The sequence below is a fragment of the Mirounga angustirostris genome, unplaced genomic scaffold, assembly GCF_029215605.1.
Source record: "Mirounga angustirostris isolate CCGP_5_RB_7025 unplaced genomic scaffold, mMirAng1.0.hap1 SCAF_7, whole genome shotgun sequence".
NCBI lineage: Eukaryota > Metazoa > Chordata > Mammalia > Carnivora > Phocidae > Mirounga > Mirounga angustirostris.
In genome coordinates this window covers 57,586,355-57,606,352 of record NW_026991715.1, presented here as the reverse complement: position 1 = coordinate 57,606,352, position 19,998 = coordinate 57,586,355, and the positions used below count along the sequence as shown (strand labels likewise).

Here is a 19,998-nt window from a genome sequence, read left to right as displayed (position 1 = left end):
TTCTTCAACCATATCTTATGGCCAAAGCATTATACAGCAAAGTTTTGACCAGTGCTATTCAACAATTAAGTGCTGGTATGCATCCTTGATAAAGTTTTATTATTCCCATTTCCTTTGCCCCTTTCTCTTTTCTATCAGATTTATAATCTCCAACTCATGCACATTAAATAGAACAACAGACATATGCTTAGAATGCCACTGGGTAAAATGTGAAGAATAAAAGAAGCTTAGTGTTCTTTTTTATTATCCACACAAAAAGACAAAAATACTTTGACTCTTATTGGGAAGGTCCTAAGCTTCAGCTCACACATTTGTGTACGAATTGGTCCTTACCAAAATGGATGGTGATGTGAGTTGAAGATGGTGAATGTACATTGATATTACACTGAACAAGAAGGAGATGCTTCTGGTCTTAACGTTGTAAGCAGACGTCTAAGAACAGAAAAGTGGCAGAAGCTGCTGGGTGTCTGTCGATATCCATTCTCCTTTCTTAGAAACAGTATCCTTATTTTGAATGGGATGGCAATGTGCCCAGCTATTAAACTACATTCCCCAGTCTTCCTCAAAGCCGGAAGTGTCTAGGTGACAGAGTTCTGGCCAATAAGAAGAAAGCACAAGTCACTGTACATAGCTCCCAGGAACACATTATAAAGGGAATCACTCAGCCAGCAACATCTTTTGCCCTTTCCCTTAGGTATTGAAGTAGAGGCATTCATCTTACAATCCAGAGGCAACAATGAAGTTAAAAAATTGCACGGCCAGGGGCGCCTGGGTGGCTCAGTCATTAAGTGTCTGCCTTCGGCTCAGATCATGGTCCCAGGGTCCTGGGATCAAGCCCCGCATCGGGCTCCCTGCTCGGTGGGAAGCCTGCTTCTCCCTCTCCCACTCCCCCCTGCTTGTGTTCCCTCTCTTGCTGTGTCTCTCTGTCAAATAAATAAATAAAATCTTTAAAAAAAAAATTGCACGACCCGCAGCTATGAAGACATGGTGAAAGCATTACTTACCTTCCCAGACTGCCTACTTCTAGACTTCTTGTTAGGTTTAAAATGTCAAGTCCTTAATTGTTTAAGCCAAATGTAGTCCAGTTCGGTTAGATGCAGCTTTACATAAATCCCTACCTGATACAAGGGATGATTGAGATCACTATTTTTACTTTCCTTACATGATTTATGAATACCCAGTATTCTTTAAATATTCATAATAGTATATAAAACAAGGAGGAAAATATGGAGGAAGAATGAAACTAAATATAGCATAAAAAAACAGATACATAATCTACTTGGAGAGAAGATATACCAAGACACAACAAATTTCAGGACAACAAATCTTTCCTGCTCTTAAAGATATTCTCCACACCTGAAGAAATTAAAGGGAATAAAGACAGCAGAATTTAACTTTTTAAGTAAAATTGTACATCTCAGGAAAAATATCAAGGCTCTAGCAATATGCTAAATGCAGAAACATAATCAAAATAGGAAAGAATCAAGTTCGTGATCTGTAAGAGAACAAAAGCAATGTAAGGACAGTGGGTATAAGGGACAAAGGGGAGCCAACATGTGGCTTGATGCCACAGAAACAGAGGACAAAATTAAGGAACTACTGCTCTGCAAAACATACTAACAAAAAGATCCCAAAGAAGACTTTCCTAAAAGGAATAGAATAATATTCCTGAAAATTTTAAGAGAAAAGCAAGCTTTTCATAAAGTTTAGTGTTTCTTCCTGTTTTTTAAAAAAAGAAACAAATCCTTAGTGAAATAGATATTAATATAAACCACCAACATTAAGCTTCATGCTTAATGGTAAAAGACTAGAAACCTTCCCAGTAAATTCAAGAATAAAATAAAGATGCCCACGAGAGCCACCAATATTATTACTTAAAGATATTATCATTACATATTTTGAAAACCAAAGAGAACCAACTGAAAAAAAAAAGCATTAGAAACAAAAGATCAATAGGACAGGTAGGTACAAAATACTATTTTATTTATTTTTAATAATCATAAGCACTTTATAAATATTAATTCCAGTTTGAATATTGGTAAAAAAATAAATGCTTGGAGTAATAGCAAAAACTATGCTAAAGTCCCAAATGAAGACAATTTTTCAACTCAACTCAGAGACAAAAAAAAGAAGACTGTTTAAATAAAAAGACACACCTCATTTTTAGATAGGAATTGTAAACAGGTCAATTCTCCCTACTGAATTTATAAATTCAATGTGATGGCAATTAAAAAACACCAAAAAGTTATACTTTGTGAGGAAATGGGAAAACTTGACAAAATGACCTAAAAATAGGCATACGAGATATTTGGGGAAATCTGGGGGAAAAAAAGAGTAATAACTGAAACTAGCAAGTCCACAATTAAAACATCATAATGTTTCACTAATTTATAAAATATAACCATCCCAGATTAATAAATAGCAGTTAATGGAACATTATATAATATAGACCTAAACACAAGTATATATAATAATTTAATTTATGATAAAAGGTGGCATTTCAACTCTGTGAGGTAGAGATATTGGAGCAACAGGCTAGCCATTTGAAAAAAAAATAAAGCTAGATTCCTATCCCACTCTTTCTATGCAAATAAACTTCAAATAAATCAAAAATCATAATAACTATAATTGGCACAAGGAACGTTTTGGGTGATGGCAATGTTCTAAAATCAGATCGTGAGGATGGCTGCATAACTCTGAATTCACTGAAAGTGGTTAACGGTACACCTAAAATGAATGAACTTGGTGGAACATACATTATACCTTAATAAAGCTGCTAAAAATTTTAATTGTAATAAAAGTAGAAGATGAAAACCATAGAAGTACTGAAAGAAAATATGGGTGAATATTTTTAGAATTTTTGGATTGAAAGCCCTTCCAAACATGATGCAGAACCCAGAAAGCAATACAAACTTAAAACGTGTATCTGGGGAGGGGCAAAGATGGCGGAGGAGTAGGGGACCCTATTCCAACCAGTCCCTTGAATTGAGCTGGATATCTACCAGACCACTCTGAACACCAACAAAATCAGCCTGAGATGTGAGAAGATAGATCCAGATCTCTAAAAACAGAATATCGCAGGCGGTTGGTTTCGAGGTAGGAAATGGGGAGCCGTGATTCTGAGGGCAGATATCAGAAGACAAACTCATAGAAAAGAAGGAAAACAAGGAGGCCTGGAAGAAACAGCTTAAAATCCATGAAAACAGAATTAGAGAAATAAGTGATGCCATGAAACGTTCCAATGTCAGAATTACTGGGATCCCTGGGTGGGGGGGGGGGGGGGGACTAGAAGATATATTTGAGCAAATCGTAGCTGAGAACTTTCCTAATCTGGGGAATGAAACAAGCATTTGTGTCCTACAGGCAGAGAGGACCCCCTCCCTAGATCAAGGAGAACAGACCAACGCCCCAGCATGTAATAGTAAAACTTGCAAATCTTAGAACCAAGGAAACCATCTTAAGGGCAGTTAGGGGGAAGAGATTCCTTACGTACAGAGGGAGGAACATCAGAATAATGTGAGACCTATCCACAGAGACCTGGCAAGCCAGAAAGGGCTGGCAAGACATATTCAGAGTACTAAATGAGAAGAACATGCAGCCAAAAATACTTTATCCAGCAAGGCTGTCATTTAGAATGGATGGAGAGCTATAGACCTTCCAAGACTGGCAGAAACTGAAAGAAAATGTGATCACTAAGCCGACCCTGCAAGAAATATGGGGGGGGGGGGTGTTCTATAAAAGGAGAAAGACCCCAAGAGTGATATAGAAATTTACAGAGACAATCTATAGAAACAAGGACTTCACAGGCAACATGATGACAATAAAATCACATCTTTCAATAATCACTCTCAATGTGAATGGCGTAAATGCTCCCATAAAACGGCACAGGGTTGCAGATTGGATAAAAAGACAGGACCCACCTATAGGCTGTCTACAAGAGACTCATTTTGACCTAAAGCTACATCCAGACTGAAAGTGAAGGGATGGAGATCCATCTTTCATGCCAACAGACCTCAAAAGAAAGCTGGGGTAGCAATTCTCATATCAGACAAATCAGATTTTAAGCTAAAGACTGTAGTTAGAGACAGAGGACACTATGTCATTCTTAAAGGGTCTATCCAACAAGAAGATCTAACAATTGTAAATATTTATGCCCCCAACATGGGAGCAGGCAACAACATAAGCCAATTGTTAACCAAAATAGATACATTGATAATAACACATTAATTGTAGAAGACCTCAATACTCCACTCTCAGCAATAGGCAGATCATCTACGCAGAATATCAACAAAGAAACAAGAGCTTTGAATGATACACTGGACCAGATGGACCTCACGGGTATATACAGAACATTCCACACTAAAACAACAGACTACTCATTCTTCTTGAGCGCACATGGAACTTTCTCCAGAATAGACTACATACTGGGTCATAAATCAGGTCTCAACCGATACCAAAAGATTAAGATTATTCCCTGCATATTCTCAGACTATAATGCTTTAAAACTGGAACTCAATCACAAGAAAAAATTTGGAAGAAATTCAAACACTTGGAAGCTAAAGACCACTCTGCTCAAGAATGTTTGGGTCAACCAGGAAATCAAAGGAGAACTTAAAACAATTCATGGAAACCAATGAGAACGAAAACACATCAGTCCAAAGCCTATGGGATACTGCAAAGGCGGTCCTAAGGGGGAAATACATAGCTATCCAAGCCTCACTCAAAAAAACAGAAACATTCCAAATTCACCAACTAACTTTACACCTTAAAGAACTGGAGAAAAAACAACAAACAATGCCTAAGCCACACATTAGATGAGAAATAATTAAGATTAGAGCAGAGATCAATGAATTAGAAACCAGAAATACAGTAGAGCAGATCAACGAAACTAGAAGCTGGTTCTTTGAAAGAATTAATAAGATCAATAAACCACTGGCCAGACTTATCCAAAAGAAAAGAGAAAGGACCCAAATAAATAAAACTATGAATGAAAGGGGAGAGATCACAGCTAACACCAAGGAAATAGAAACAATTATTAGAAATTATTATCAACAACTATATGCAAATAATAAGCAACCTGGAAGAAATGGATGCCTTCCTGGAAACCTATAAACTATCAAGACTGAAACAGGAAGAAATTGACAACCTGAATAGACCAATAACCAGTAACAAGATTGAAGCAGTGATCAAAAACCTCCCAAAAAACCAAAAGACAACCGACAGAATGGGAGAAGATATTTGCAAATGACATATCAGATAAAGGGCTAGTATCCAAAATCTATAAAGAACTCATCAAACTCAACACCCAAAGAACAAAGAATCCAATCAAGAAATGGGCAGAAGACATGAACAGACATTTTTCCAAAGAAGACATCCAAATGGCCAACAGACACATGAAAAAGTGCTCAATATCGCTCAGCATCAGGGAAATCCAAATCAAAACCTCAATGAGATACCACCTCACACCAGTCAGAATGGCTAAAATTAACAAGTCAGGAAACGACAGCTGTTGGCGGGGATGCGGAGAAAGGGGAACCCTCCTACACTGTTGGTGGGAATGCAAACTGGTGCAGCCACTCTGGAAAACTGTATGGAGGTTCCTCAAAAAGTTGAAAATAGAGCTACCATATGATCCAGCAATTGCACTACTGGGTATTTACCCCAAAGATACAAAAGTAGGGATCCGAAGGGGTACGTGCACCCCGATGTTTATAGCAGCAATGTCCACAATAGCCAAACTGTGGAAAGAGCCAAGATGTCCATCGACAGATGAATGGATAAAGAAGATGTGGTATATATATACAATGGAATATTATGCAGCCATCAAAAGGAATGAGATCTTGCCATTTGCAACGACGTGGATGGAACTGGAGGGTATTATGTTGAGTGAAATAAGTCAAAAAGAGAAAGACATGTATCATATGATCTCACTGATATGAGGAATTTTTAATCGCAGGAAACAAACTGAGTGTTGTTGGAGTGGGGGGTGGGGTGGGAGGGATGGGGGGACTGGGTGATGGACACTGGGGAAGGTATGTGCTCTGGTAAGCGCTGTGAATTGTGCAAGACTGTTGAATCTCAGATCTGTACCTCTGAAACAAATAATGCAATATATGTTAAGAAAAAAAAAAAAAGAAGAAGAAGAAGGTAGCGGGAGGGGAAGAATGAAGCGGGGGAAATCGGAGGGGTAGACGAACCATGAGAGATGATGGACTATGAAAAACAAACAGGGTTTTAGAGGGGAGGGGGGTGGGAAGATGGGTTAGCCTGGTGGCGGGTATTGAGGAGGGCACATTCTGCATGGAGCACTGGGTGTTGTGCACAAACAATGAATCATGGAACACTTCATCTAAAACTAATGTTGTAATGTATGGGGATTAACATAAGAACAACAAAAAAAAAAGAATGAAAAAACAAGTATTCATATCAAAAAAAAAAAAAAACCTCCCAAAAATAAGAGTCCAGGGCCTGATGGCTTCCCTGGGGAATTCTACCAAACATTCAAAGAAGAAATAATACCTATTCTCCTGAAGCTGTTCCAAAAAATAGAAACAGAAGGAAAGCTTCCAGACTCATTCTATGAGGCCAGCATTACCTTGATCCCCAAACCAGGCAAAGACCCCATCAAAAAGGAAAATTTCAGACCGATATCCCTGATGAATATGGATTCCAAAATTCTCAACAAAATCGTAGCTAATAGGATCCAACAGTACATTAAAAGGATCATCCACCAAGACCAAGTGGGATTTATCCCTGGGATGCAAGGGTAGTTCAACATTCGCAAATCAATCAATGTGACAGAACACATTAATAAGAGGAGAGAGAAGAACCATATGGTCCTCTCAGTTGATGCAGAAAAAGCATTTGACAAAATACAGCACCCTTTCCTGCTGAAAACTCTTCAGAGTATAGGGATAGAGGGAACATTCCTCAAGTTCACAAAATCCACCTACGAAAAACACACAGAGAATATCATTCTCAATGGGGAAAAGCTGAGAGTCTTTCCCTTAAGATCAGGAACATGACAAGGATGCCCACTCTCGCCACTATTATTCAACATAGTACTAGAAGTCCTAGCAACAGCAATTAAACAACAAAAAGAAATAAAAGGTATTCAAATTGGGAAAGAAGAAGTCAAACTCTCTCTTCGCAGATGACATGATACTTTATGTGGAAAACCCAAAAGACTCCACCCCCAAATTACTAGAGCAATTCAGTCATGTGGCAGGATACAAAATCAATGCACAGAAATCAGTTGCTTTCTTATATACTAACAATGTAACTGTAGAAAGAGAAATTAGAGAATCGATTCCATTTACAATAGCACCAAAAACCATAAGATACCTTGGAATAAACCTAACCAAAGAGGTAAAGGATCCATACTCTAGGAACTACAAAACACTCATGAAAGAAATTGAAGAAGACACAAAAAGATGGAAAAACATTCCATGCTCATGGATCGGAAGAATAAACATTGTTAAAATGTCTATGCTGCCCAGAGCAATCTATACCTTCAACGCCATCCTGAACAAAATACGAATGGTGTATTTCAAAGTGCTGGAAGAAACAATCTTAAAATTTGTATGGAATAAGAAAAGACTCTGAATAGCCAGGGAAATGTTGAAAAAGAGAAACAAAGCTGGGGGCATCACGTTGCCCGATTTCAAACTATATTACAAAGCTGTGATCACCAAGACAGCGTGGTACTGGCACAAAAACCGAAACATAGACCAGTGGAACAGAATAGAGAGCCCAGGAGTGCCTGGGTGGCTCAGTCATTAAGCATCTGCCTTCAGCTCAGGTCGTGATCCCAGGGTCCTGGGATTGAGTCCCGCACTGGGCTCCCTGCTCAGCGGGAAGTCTGCTTCTCCCTCTCCCACTCCCCCTGCTTATATTCCCTCTCTCACTGTCTCTCTCTCTCTGTCAAATAAATATATAACATCTTTAAAAACAAAATAGAGAGCCCAGATATGGACCCTCAACTCTATGGTCAAATAATCTTTGACAAAGCAGGAAACATATGCAATGGAAAAAAGACAGTCTCTTTAATAAATGGTGCTGGGAAAATTGGACAGCTGTATACAGAAGAATAAAACTCGACCATTCTCCTACACCATACACAAAGATAAACTCAAAATGGATGAAAGACCTCAATGTGAGACAGGAATCCATCAAAATCCTAGAAGAGGACATAAGCAGTAACCTCTTCAACATCGGCCACAGCAACTTCTTTCAAGACACATCTTCAAAGGCAAAGGAACAAAAGTGAAAATGAACTTTTGGGACTTAATCAAGATAAAAAGCTTCTGCACAGCAAAGGAAACAGTCAACAAAACAAAGAGGCAACCCATAGAATGGGAGAAGATTTTTGCAAATGACACTACAGAAAAAGGGCTGATATCCAAAATCTATAAAGAACTTCTCAAACTTAACAGCCAAAAACCAAATAATCAAGTCAAAATATGGGCAGAAGACATGAACAGACACTTCCCAAAAGAAGACATACAAATGGCTAACAGACACGTGAAAAAATGTTCACCATCATTAGCCATCAGGGAAATTCAAATCAAAACCACATTGAGATACCACCTTACACCAGTTAGAATGGCAAAAATTGACAAGGCAAGAAACAACAAATGTTGAAGAGGTTGTGGAGAAAGGGGAACCCTCTTACACTGTTGGTGGGAATGCAAGTTGGTATAGCCACTTTGGAAAACAGTGTAGAGGTTCCTCAAAAAATTAAAAATAGAGCTACCCCATGACCTAGCAATTGCACTCCTAGGTATTCACCCCAAAGACATAGATGTAGTGAAAAGAAGGACCATATGCACTCCAATGTTCATAGCAGCAATGTCCGCAATAGCCAAACTGTGGAAAGAGCCAAGATGCCTTTCAACAGATGAATGGATAAAGAAGATTTAGTCCATATATACAATGGAATATTACTCAGCCATCAGAAAGGATGAATACCCAACTTTTGCATCAACATGGATGGGACTGGAGATTATGCTAAGTGAAATAAGTCAAGCAGAGAAAGTCAATTATCATATGGTTTCACTTATTTGTGGAACATAAGGAATAGCATGGAGGACATTAGAAGGAAGGGAAAAATTAAGGGGGTGGAAATCGCAGGGGGAGATAAACCATGAGAGACTATGGACTCCGAGAAACAAACTGAGGGTTTTAGAGGGGAGGGGGGTGGGGGGATGGGCTAGCCTGGTGATGGGTATTAAGGAGGGCACGTATTGCATGGAGCACTGGGTGTTATACGCAAATAATGAATCATGGAACGCTATACCAATAAAATAAAAATTTAAATAAAAATTAAAAAAATAACATGTATCTGGATAAAGACGTTCAATAAAAATCAAAGAAAAAAGGCAAACTGTGTCTGAGATAGGACTAATTTCTTTTATATCATCAATAACAACAAAATTAACTCAATGTATAACTCAATATAAATTTAATAATGCCTGTGTCCACCCTGTCTCCACACATGATAAACTGATTAAAAATACATTGTCACCAGTTCATACCAAGGATAACCAATCTGATAGCCAAATCACAAAATATGCCCCTGAAGAGGAAAGCTTTTCGAAAACCACTGTGATCCATAAAGCAACAGGAGCTCACCCAGGAGTTTGCTAGAAATGTAGAATCTCAGACCCCACCTCTCCCATTCTCAGCCAGAATCTGAATTTTAACAAGATCCCAGGGACTGATACATACATTAAAGTTTTCAGAAGCACTGCTTTCAACCATCACATTCCTTTTCTGCCTGGCAATTTCTGCTTCAGAAGCAAAATTCTCATCTAACAGTGTTCAGGGTCTTCTAATGTAGGTTTGTTACCATGGAATTAATTCTCATATGTAAAAGACCATAAGAAAAAACATCACATTTGAGGTTACTCTGAATAGCCTAGCAAATGTGCATTATGCTCCCATGTATTAGACCAAAATGATATTTTATCATATTTTTCATACTTTATTTTGATGATAAAACGAGTTTATACTGCAGAAACATTCTGGTTTTTTATTTTAGCAGAATTTTTCTTAAAGTACCAATCCTACCTACTCTACTGTAACTATCACTGCTCTGAACCATTACAGGCAACATCACAGTGATTAGACACAGTTGCTTCTGACCATGGAGCTATACCTTAGCTAAGTATAAGGAATCTATCAGAACCATCAGCACTCACGTTTCACTACCTTCAAGTAAATGGTCAAGCCAAACTGTAAGAATGATGCAGGCTTCATGGAGGATGCTCAGGAGCAGACTGCATGAGTAGATTCCCCTATAAAGGATTTCTCTGCATTTAAATGCCACTCCATGCTCAATAATGAGAGTTGTTCCTACTGAAATACTAAAAGGGCTGGTTGGCCTATACTTCCCTAGATGAAATGCTTCCATACTGAAGACATATAAGGTTATTTTGTATGCTATCCTATCTTCATCAACCCTTCATCCAATTCCTTCAAGTAACCCTTTTTTTCAAGTTAAAAATAAATGACAACACATTTAGACAAACATGTTTGTTGAGGCAGAGTTCTAAAAGGTAAAAAAAATTACCTCGTTTTGCCCACTCTGGGCCCCAGAATTTTGACTCTAATATACAGGTAGGCTATATTCAGTTTATATGACACTACCTACATGGATTATTTAGCCTGGACTTGACAGGGGCAACAAAAGCTTTATTGGAATAACTGAACCCACACTCTGTAATGTAATGGTTTCTAAATGCTGATCCATAGAACAGTGCTAGGCCAGCTCATAAGAATTACCCGAGAAACATTTTTAAAATACAGACTCTAAGGCCCTATTACCTGGATTCAGATTTCTCAGATTTGGGGTGAAAAGCAGAATGGGCATTATTTTGTCCAAATTCCACCAGACAATCCTGATGCACAACTAGGGTTGGGTACATACGCAAGAACTTGAAAGGCCATTTACTGGGGTCTGATATCCAATTCTCACAACTCCACACTTTAATAACCATTAACATGGCATTTCCATACTGTAGTCACCAGGACACACTTCCCTCAAGATGCTACTAATAAATATCTAAATGAGCAAACAAAAATAAGGTTCTATATTCAAAAAGGTTTAAGAAACACTGGGTTTAAATAGTTAGAATGCTTTCTTTACTTCATATAACTAATGTACATTACACATCTCCACCTCAGAGACTATGGTCGGTAGCGTCTCCCTAATTTATTTGACCACGGACTCCTCTTTTTGGTGTGTCCTATCTCAACATCCCCCAGAAGCAGTGTTCTGTAGAGCACAGATCAAGAAGCTGTCTTCACCAGAGTGACTAGGAAGCAGTATCTAGGATCCTGAGTCCCATCGTCCTTGTCCTTCTTCCCTCCTTCTCCTCTCTACTCCTTCTCCACTGTGCTGTGATGTCTCCTTTCCTCAAAGCCCCTTGTCTCTGGTCACAGCCAGCCCTCACTCTTGGTCTATGCACTTGTTGATGCATAATCATTGAGGATTAAATCATCACCACTGAGTGGCATGAAAGGGTTTGCTTCCTCTGGTCAGCTCTGCAGTATTACTGTGGCTATGATGATTAGAGCTTGTTCCTTCCCCCCCAACCTCTCTCTCTCTCTCTCTCTGGAGCACAGGTTCTTTCCACATGCTGAAAAGGCAGCTGAAAACAGTCCTTGCATTTGAGCTTCTCCAATTCCTGCCTGATACCATTAAACACCCTCAGATAACCCCAGATATGACAGTTTTTGTTCTTCATGCCAAATATTGTATGGGTGAAACCAAAAAGTGTTACAGACACAAGAACCTATCCTCCATCAACCACAATCTCTGAAGTCCTGGGAGGACTGGGTGGGTGCTAGAAGAAGACTTTTTTAGAAAGATGGTATCCTTCTCATAATAGGGATCAGTCAATGTCCAAGTGAAATAAATGTTCACATGGATTTTTATACGCTTCAAATATTATTTTTAGTTCTAGTTCTCTCCTAATTCTCTCCCCCTCCTATCACCATGGCAATCCATAAAACAAAAGAGAAATCAGGAGAGGTTTCTGATCCTGTGTTGTTGTTTTTTTAAGCACATAGCATATGCAAGGTACAACAGGGATTTATATCTGTATGTATGTATTTATATGTATGTATGTATCATTAATTTTTGTTTCCTTTTGAACCCCTTCACTCATTTCTCTGATCCTGTCCTGACCAGAGACCCTTTTATTCCTTTAATAATGAAAACAGGTGGTTACCATATATAGAAAAATGTGTATGTTTTGCTTTTCCTAACCAATATTCTATTTCAGAAAGGCCTTCAAATAGTTTGATGTAAAAAAAATCAGGACAGAGGAAAGAAAGAAAAGGAAAGGAAAGGAAAGGAAAGAGGGAGGGAGGGAGGGAGGGAGGAAGGAAGAAAGGAAGAAAGGAAGAAAGAAAGGAAGACACCCAGCAAAACTACCATGCAATTAGGTAGCCACTCAAAACCAGGCTGCTCTATGGAGGGAATGTCAGATAAAAGAGCACAAATTTGAAAGCTTTTTAGCCCTCAATAGTACTTTAATATTAGACCTTCATAGGATTAGTATTAGTGCTCTACACGACTGCTTTGTAATTACGTATCTCCCAAAGTGACTATAGAGCTCGGCCTAGTATCAAGGTCTGTGAAGTATGGGTCATGCAAGAGTGCAAACTGACCCATGTGCTATCACCATGGTGATCAGACTTGCAACTGTTACTCCAAAGGTGATCTGATGACAGACTGTAGCAGAACCATTAATAAAATTCCTCTAGAGACAAATGGAGCTGATGGTTCAGTTATAACTACTGAGGACAGATGAATCCCTAAGAAGACAGGAGCTGGTCTTCTTCAGCCTTTTCTGCGTGCTAAGATATTATGCCCCGTGTCTCCGCACTTCTCCAAAGAGGAACTCACTGCAGGTAACAGTTATCAGCTACTAGAGGCACTTTTATAGTTAAACGTTTCTATATTTCTGTTCCTTTGAATTCCCATTGTTATCAAATTAGGAAGTATTTAACACAGAGAGCCTTTACAACAATGAAAGACTGTTTGCTAAAGGCCTGCCTTGACTCCTCATTAGTTTTTCACTGTTCCCTAACCCAACACTGGAATAACCAAGGACCAGCCTGTCAGTTCCAGGTAGTAAATGGACCGGTGGCCCCAAAGAAGTGAGATCCATGCTGTCTGCACCATGCAATGAAGTGATGGCAAATAGCTGGTAGGCTAGAAAACTTGTTGGCATTAACTGATTAAGTTCAGGCCTAGTCAAAGAAAATACACCCATGAATTACAAACTGGAAATCAGGGAATGTCAGCCCTGCCCCCAGCCGTGTGTAGAATGACCTGATAGATAAATTAGAATATGATACTGCAGATGGTGTTCCTCCCAATTTCTGTGTGTGGTGGCCATGAGGATGCCCCGCTCAGATCTGTTGGCGGGAGTGGAATGGACCAACAGCCCCAGCTGCAGCCCTCTGGATCCATCATCGTGTCCGCACAAGGCCATGCTTCCCCTAGATTGTCCCAAGACTTGACTGTGCATGGCAAGGGTACTAGTGCAGGACATCGTGTGGCCGAGAAACTCCAGTAACGGCCAACTTGGGCTGGAGAACTCTACACTGATCCGGGTGACACATTCTTAGAACTGCACTGCAGTCTGAGACTCCCTGCCAAAACCTCTTTCCTTCCCCCTTCTCCTTCACAGGCAGCAGACTTGTTCACAGGCCGCAGCTCTCCCCACCTCCTTTTGCTCTCACTCCCCTTTATCTTTCATAGGCCTCTTCTTCAACAAATCTCCTGCATGTCTCAGCGCACCTTGGTGACTGTTTCCCAGAGAACCCACCTGATGCAGGGAGTTTACATGAAATACTCAACACTGGATATTGACTTTAAGTCCTCCAAAGTCTTTTCTTGTATGTAATCTTATTTGATCCATGCATGGAACTATTTGTAAGGTTTCCTTGAGATCTTTCATGAACAAAGAAATCCTTCCTTTTCAAAGTAATAATAATACTCTACAAAAGTATCTGTGGCCACAGACAGCCATTGAGGATAAGCTATGTTGTTTATTCATCTGTTCAACAAATACTGAGTCACTTCTATGAATCCACTGACAAAGATTCTTTGCTTGACCAAATGTGAGTCAGGCTCCTGAACTTTCTCCTAGATCCATCTGTGCACTTTCTTGTAAAATCCAGTCTTAGCAAGCACCCTGCTTAGTCAGTTTAACCAGAACCTCCCACCCTCGACACCTGATCACGTCCCATCCCCCTGGCCCACCTTCAGTAAGAATACTGTTAGATTGGTTTAGCCAAAGTGCCCCTGATCCCTGATGTTTCCTCTAAGTAATTTTCCATCCACTGACTCCCACACTACTCCTCGGCTATAAACTCCCACTTGCCTATGGAGTATTCAAAGTTGAATCCAATCTCTCTCTCCCCCACTGCAAAATTCTGTAAAAATGGTCTCTACACCTACCACAGCAGTACTGAATCAAGTCTGCCTGATCATCTTTAACAAGGGTTATGAATAATTTTTTCTTTAACACCACTTCTGTGCTGGATTCTCTCGAAGATATAACAGTGAGTAAGACAGTGAGTCCCTGCCCTTATGGGATTCACATCAATTTTAAAATCATAATTGTGATAAGAGATATAGAGAAAAAGATCCAGGTGTTATGGGGTTAGGGGAGATTCTAGGGAACCCAATTTGGTAATCTTAGAGAACACTTCCCTAAGACCTATCACCGAAGCTTCGTTCAGAAGGAACAAGTAGACATCATCTGGAAAGGGTGGTTGAGCTAGTCCTGGGGGCAGATTGGTGCCATTGAGTAGATAGGGATGGGGGAAAGGCCCTAGGCAGGAAGCAATTAGGAGCATTCAGAGAACTGAATAAGGATCCATATATGTTAGAAGCAGAGAGCAAATGAGTGGCAGGCACCAGATAAGGCTACCAGGCTGTACTTCTTGGCCAAAGGAGTTCCCAAGATTCTGCTTATGTATCCCTGTAAAATAATTTGGGAAACTATGTACCCACTCACACACTGTTAATTCACATCTAAATTATTTTAAATTTAAATAGTTACAAAGGATTTGATTTCTGGTATATTATAAATATTGACATCATAAAATAATGGAATACTGTATCCAAGAAAATACCAAAGCTATTGCTACCCAATACCATTCACTGAAAAATAAACACATATATGAACAAGCTGATCTTCAACACTTAGAAACTTTATATCATCTTTTTTTCTCCATGAAGTCTTTTTCCATTCCCCCTTCCCCACAGCGTATTTTCATGTAAAATATTTTTCTACTTGAAAATTCTTTACTGATGTCATTTCATTCTTCAAGGTAAAATTTTCCTTCTGGATTAAGGTATTACAGTTATTAATAGGTACTTTATGAAAAGCAAGATAAATACATTGTAAATTTTATTTTTTTTTTTAAAGATTTTATTTATTTATTTGAGACAGAGAGAATGAGAGAGACAGAGAGCACATGAGAGGGGGGAGGGTCAGAGGGAGAAGCAGACTCCCCGCTGAGCAGGGAGCCCGATGCGGGACTCGATCCCGGGACTCCAGGATCATGACCTGAGCCGAAGGCAGTCGCTTAACCAACTGAGCCACCCAGGCGCCCTACATTGTAAATTTTAAACATATTTTTTAAATTGGAAATTATTTTGTTAATGGAATGAATGAGGATTTTCCATTTCATTTCATTTTTGGTGGATAATTATTAATTGCTATAATGAGACTGGATTCAGTACCCATTCTAATATGTTTTTTGGGAGCTCTGAGAATCTTTATTCATACATATAAATAGATAGCATTAGAGCAAAATTTGCTATAAAATGTCATTCAACTCTTTGAACTTCTCCTACTTTACATGCCAAAACCACACAATGGCATATCCTCAAATACTATTTTTGTGATCCATCAGCTGACAACTCAATTAGATCTTCCTCAATTTTGTTGAAAGCAAAGGAATGGAAATCATCCTGAATTGTGAAGAGACTTATTACCCATCATTAGAGATATCAATTTCTCAACTTCTGGGAATGTATCAAAAAGGCTTTGCCAAGATTGATCAAATAACTATTAATTATACCTCTTACTCTTTCATCTAGAGGCATCTTCTTTAGCCTAATATACTCACAACAGGTTGGGAAAACTAAGATATTCAGTATTATTAACATGCTTTCAATAAATTGAGTTAAATCTGTAGCTTGCATGTCTTTTTAAAAAGGTATTAACAAAAGTATATTGAAGAAAACACACCATATAACCTAACTAGCAAAATGATCCCTCATTGTCAAACCAATAACCAAAGAGAATTCTGACTCCATTTTTCATTTCAAATAACCCTGCCATCTGAATTCCAATTGTAGATATATGGATAGATAAGGCTCAGTTTGTAATCTGGATATGAGAGACATATTATAGACAGCATCTGATCCAGGAGCAAATACAGCTTTTGGTGTGATGCTTATTAATTTGAGAAGGAATTATATTCATTATACTATGCAAGTTCAAAGACATATATTGAAAACTTATAGAGATAGGTATTTGCAATAAAACATTTATAATTATTATCATTGACATTTGTTTATATTCAATTAGAACTGTTTGATGATTAGGCTGATGGCATAGTTACAGAATGTGACCAAACAGAAAATCTGAGATCCAGTTTTTTATGGTGGGAAAGGAAATGGTTAAGAGGCAACTGGAGTAACCATCATCAGCTTCATGTAAAATGTTGCAGTGGAATCTTGTGGATCAAGAGCAGGGACAGTTTTTCACTACCCCAGTCCAATTCAATTCACTCACAAAATACAGCTGGTTGTCACACAGTATGGTGCCAGTATTACGTACAAAATAAGCCATGGTCCTAGGAGAACTTACATTTTTACTCATGAAACAATACATATTCTTACCCATGTGAAATTTAAAGGGCAAATAAAATGTTACAGAATACAGTCCTTGAAAAGACAAAAGGGGAAACTGAACTGGTATAGTCAGAACAGGTTTCAAGGATCTTGCCCTGAAGGACAGCATAGATGAAAGGCAGCATTCCAGGCAGAGGAAAGACCAGGAGGTGTTCGAGGACAGAAAAGAAGCCACCCAAGGTGGCAGAGTGGCTCTGAATAGAGGAACAGCGTAAGGAAAAACTCAGATTATAAAGAACCTGAAGTGAACCCATAAAGACTGAGGCTTGATTTTACAGGTAACGAAGAGCCACAGGAGGCTGCAGCACAAAGGAAAGATATAAAGAACACAAAACAGCTCATGGGAATGGGGAAGTAAAACAGGAGAAATTCAAGACTACCAAGAGCATACTGCATAAGGCAGGCATCGGAGCACCTGGGTGGCTCAGTCGGTTAGGTTAGGCGTCTGCCTTTGGCTCAGATCATGATCCTGGGGTCCTGGGATTGAGTCCCGTGCTGGGGAGCCTGCTTGTACCTCTCCCTCTGCCCCACCCCGCCACTTGTGCATGCTCTCTCTCTGTCTCTTAAATAAATAAATAAATAAATAAATAAATAAATAAATAAATAAATAAATAATCTTTTAAAAACAAAAACAACTAAGGCAGGTATCAGATGGTAACAGTGATGACAGGGGTAATGGAACCAAAGGGCACTAAACTTTAACTTGACTTCTAGCCCCAGCTCTGCAATTACTGGCTTAATGATCCTGGATGAGACACTTAACCTCTGAACCTTTGTTTCTCCCATTCTAAAGATCCCTTGGGATTCAATAAAGCATCTCTGAAGGCAACAGCAAGCCAGCAAGAACAGACCACACAGATCGAGAACCGTGACCCTCCCTTCCATCCTTGCTTTAACCAAATCAACTGTCATAGTAGTAACAATAGTAGTAGTAGTAATTTGAGGGCTTCTGGGTATCATTTGCAGAAAAGTTTATGCTACTTTAGAAGTGTTGAAAAAACTGGACTCCAGGAATGTCCTTCAAAGACATAAAATTCTGAGATGCTATGGAGAGCAGCTTTACAAGAGAACAGGTGGTGGGACTTGGCAAGTGCAAAGAGAAGGAAAGAAAGGGGTCTCAAAGAAGACTGAATGACTAGAAAACATGAAGCAATAATGAGCATAGGAGCAGGAGTTCATTCTTGGGAGAAAATACTGAGTTTTCCCTAAAGTTTGAAGGGATAAAGTAGCATGAAATTTAGTGTCTTAACTTCATTGTTTTTTAATCCTTTCAAAAACAGGTCTTTCTCTATAATCTGCAACATCCAAAAAGAGAATAACTTCATTCAAACATACAATTATATTATATGATACTTATAGCATTAATTAGAAATGGAATCAATATAATCTCCAATGAGGGATAACTTAAAAAAAACTTTTTTTTTACTTTTTCAAAAGGCAAAATGCTTTTGCTTCAGTGACATAGATATTTGCAGTAAACCTCTGGGGCTTAAATTTTTGGCTTGAATTTTCTGTTTCCCACACGTAAACCAAGCCACACACTTGAGAAATATTTTTTTCTCCTAAGATATTTCTTGTAACATAAAAGGAATATTAATTTGGTATTATCTTTCAAAATGTTATCTTTGCCCTGGGTTCATACTAGATTCTAGATGGTATATGTGAGAATGCTTTGAACCAAGCAAAACTATAATCCTTCCATATGTAAAGTCAGCATGTATTTTAAATTTTCTTTCACAACTACAGTATCACATGCAACTGGGAACAAAAGCTACAGGGAACAAAGTGTAATGGGTCGTGATGACTGTTTTAGAACAGCTTGAACCTCCTTATAGCCTAAAAGACAGCTATGTGAGCTGAATTCAGAAGTGCTGAAAATGAATTTTACTGCAAGCTACGCTGTCTCAGAGGCAAATTTGCTTTTTTATAACTTATAACTATAGGACTCTCAAGTAAAAGTTCTCGTGCTAATGAAAAGATGGTTATCCCCCATGTCCTTCCATTATAAGTATTTCTTCTTAATACAAAGCACACAGATAATCACACATAGAATGGTTTCTAAACTACTAATACATTTTGTTCCAACTGCTTGCCACTAATGCAACAAATTGCATTTTTCTATCATTTTACTGGTGTTATGGTTCTTGTCTTTCGTGAATGAAGCATTACTGCTATGGCAGATCAATTAGATTTTCATGTTTTGAGGCAAAAGAGAGGTCAAAGAGTGAGTTTTTGATTCATTGTCTCCATCTTTTAAATGTAACATAAAAATAATTGTATCAAGAACAGAAAGGAGGAAAGGAGAGAAATGTACCAGGCTTGCATTCTACTGTAGCTTTTAATATCCTGAAGGGATAATGCTTTGTCCTAGCTCCTTGGCAGAAACTCTCATTGAGTACAGGGCCACTTATGTTCAGATTAAATTTTTCAAGCTAGCGCTCAGCTTCAGCAGATTCTTAATGAACAGAAGCCTCTCACATCCCGGAAAATCATGTGCCTTCAGTGTGGCTGGGATGATCTCTTTCAATTCTCTACTGAGAGATTACAAGTAAGTGTATCTGGGGAAGACTAATGACCAAGGAGACTTGACACAGGGTAATGCTGTTTTGCCACTGAGGTGATCTCCCCACCTCAGCCTCCAACTGGAACCAGACATACTCAAATGGAATCTTTCATCAGGAGAGAATGCTATTATCGATACGTACCTTGGTTGCTTGAGAATCATGACACTTAAGAGAGACAGATGCCCATCAAGCACATTAGTCCATTATTTTTTTCTTAGGAAAAACCCAGAAAACTCTCTTTGTTCTGCCCATTTCTCTTAATTCAAGTCTTCCCAGGCAGAACCCTGGCACTCCCATCTTCCTTTCCCTGTGTTGGAACTCTCCCAACCATTTCTGATAGAAAGAATCAAACAGGCATTTAATGGTGCAGAACAAGCAGGCTAGCCCTCTCCGCAGTGCACCTCATTGCAATAAGAGTGTGCTCCCCATGACTCAGAATGAATCAAATACCGAGTAAAAAATAACAGCACAAAACGGCAGCTT

At 38.9% G+C, this 19,998-nt stretch overlaps 1 long non-coding RNA gene across 1 annotated transcript in view; it reads right to left on the bottom strand.

The window, feature by feature from the left end:
* Positions 1–19,998, bottom strand: part of LOC135365253 (uncharacterized) — a 222,854-nt gene that overhangs the window by 188,209 nt on the left and 14,647 nt on the right. The window lies entirely within an intron of this gene.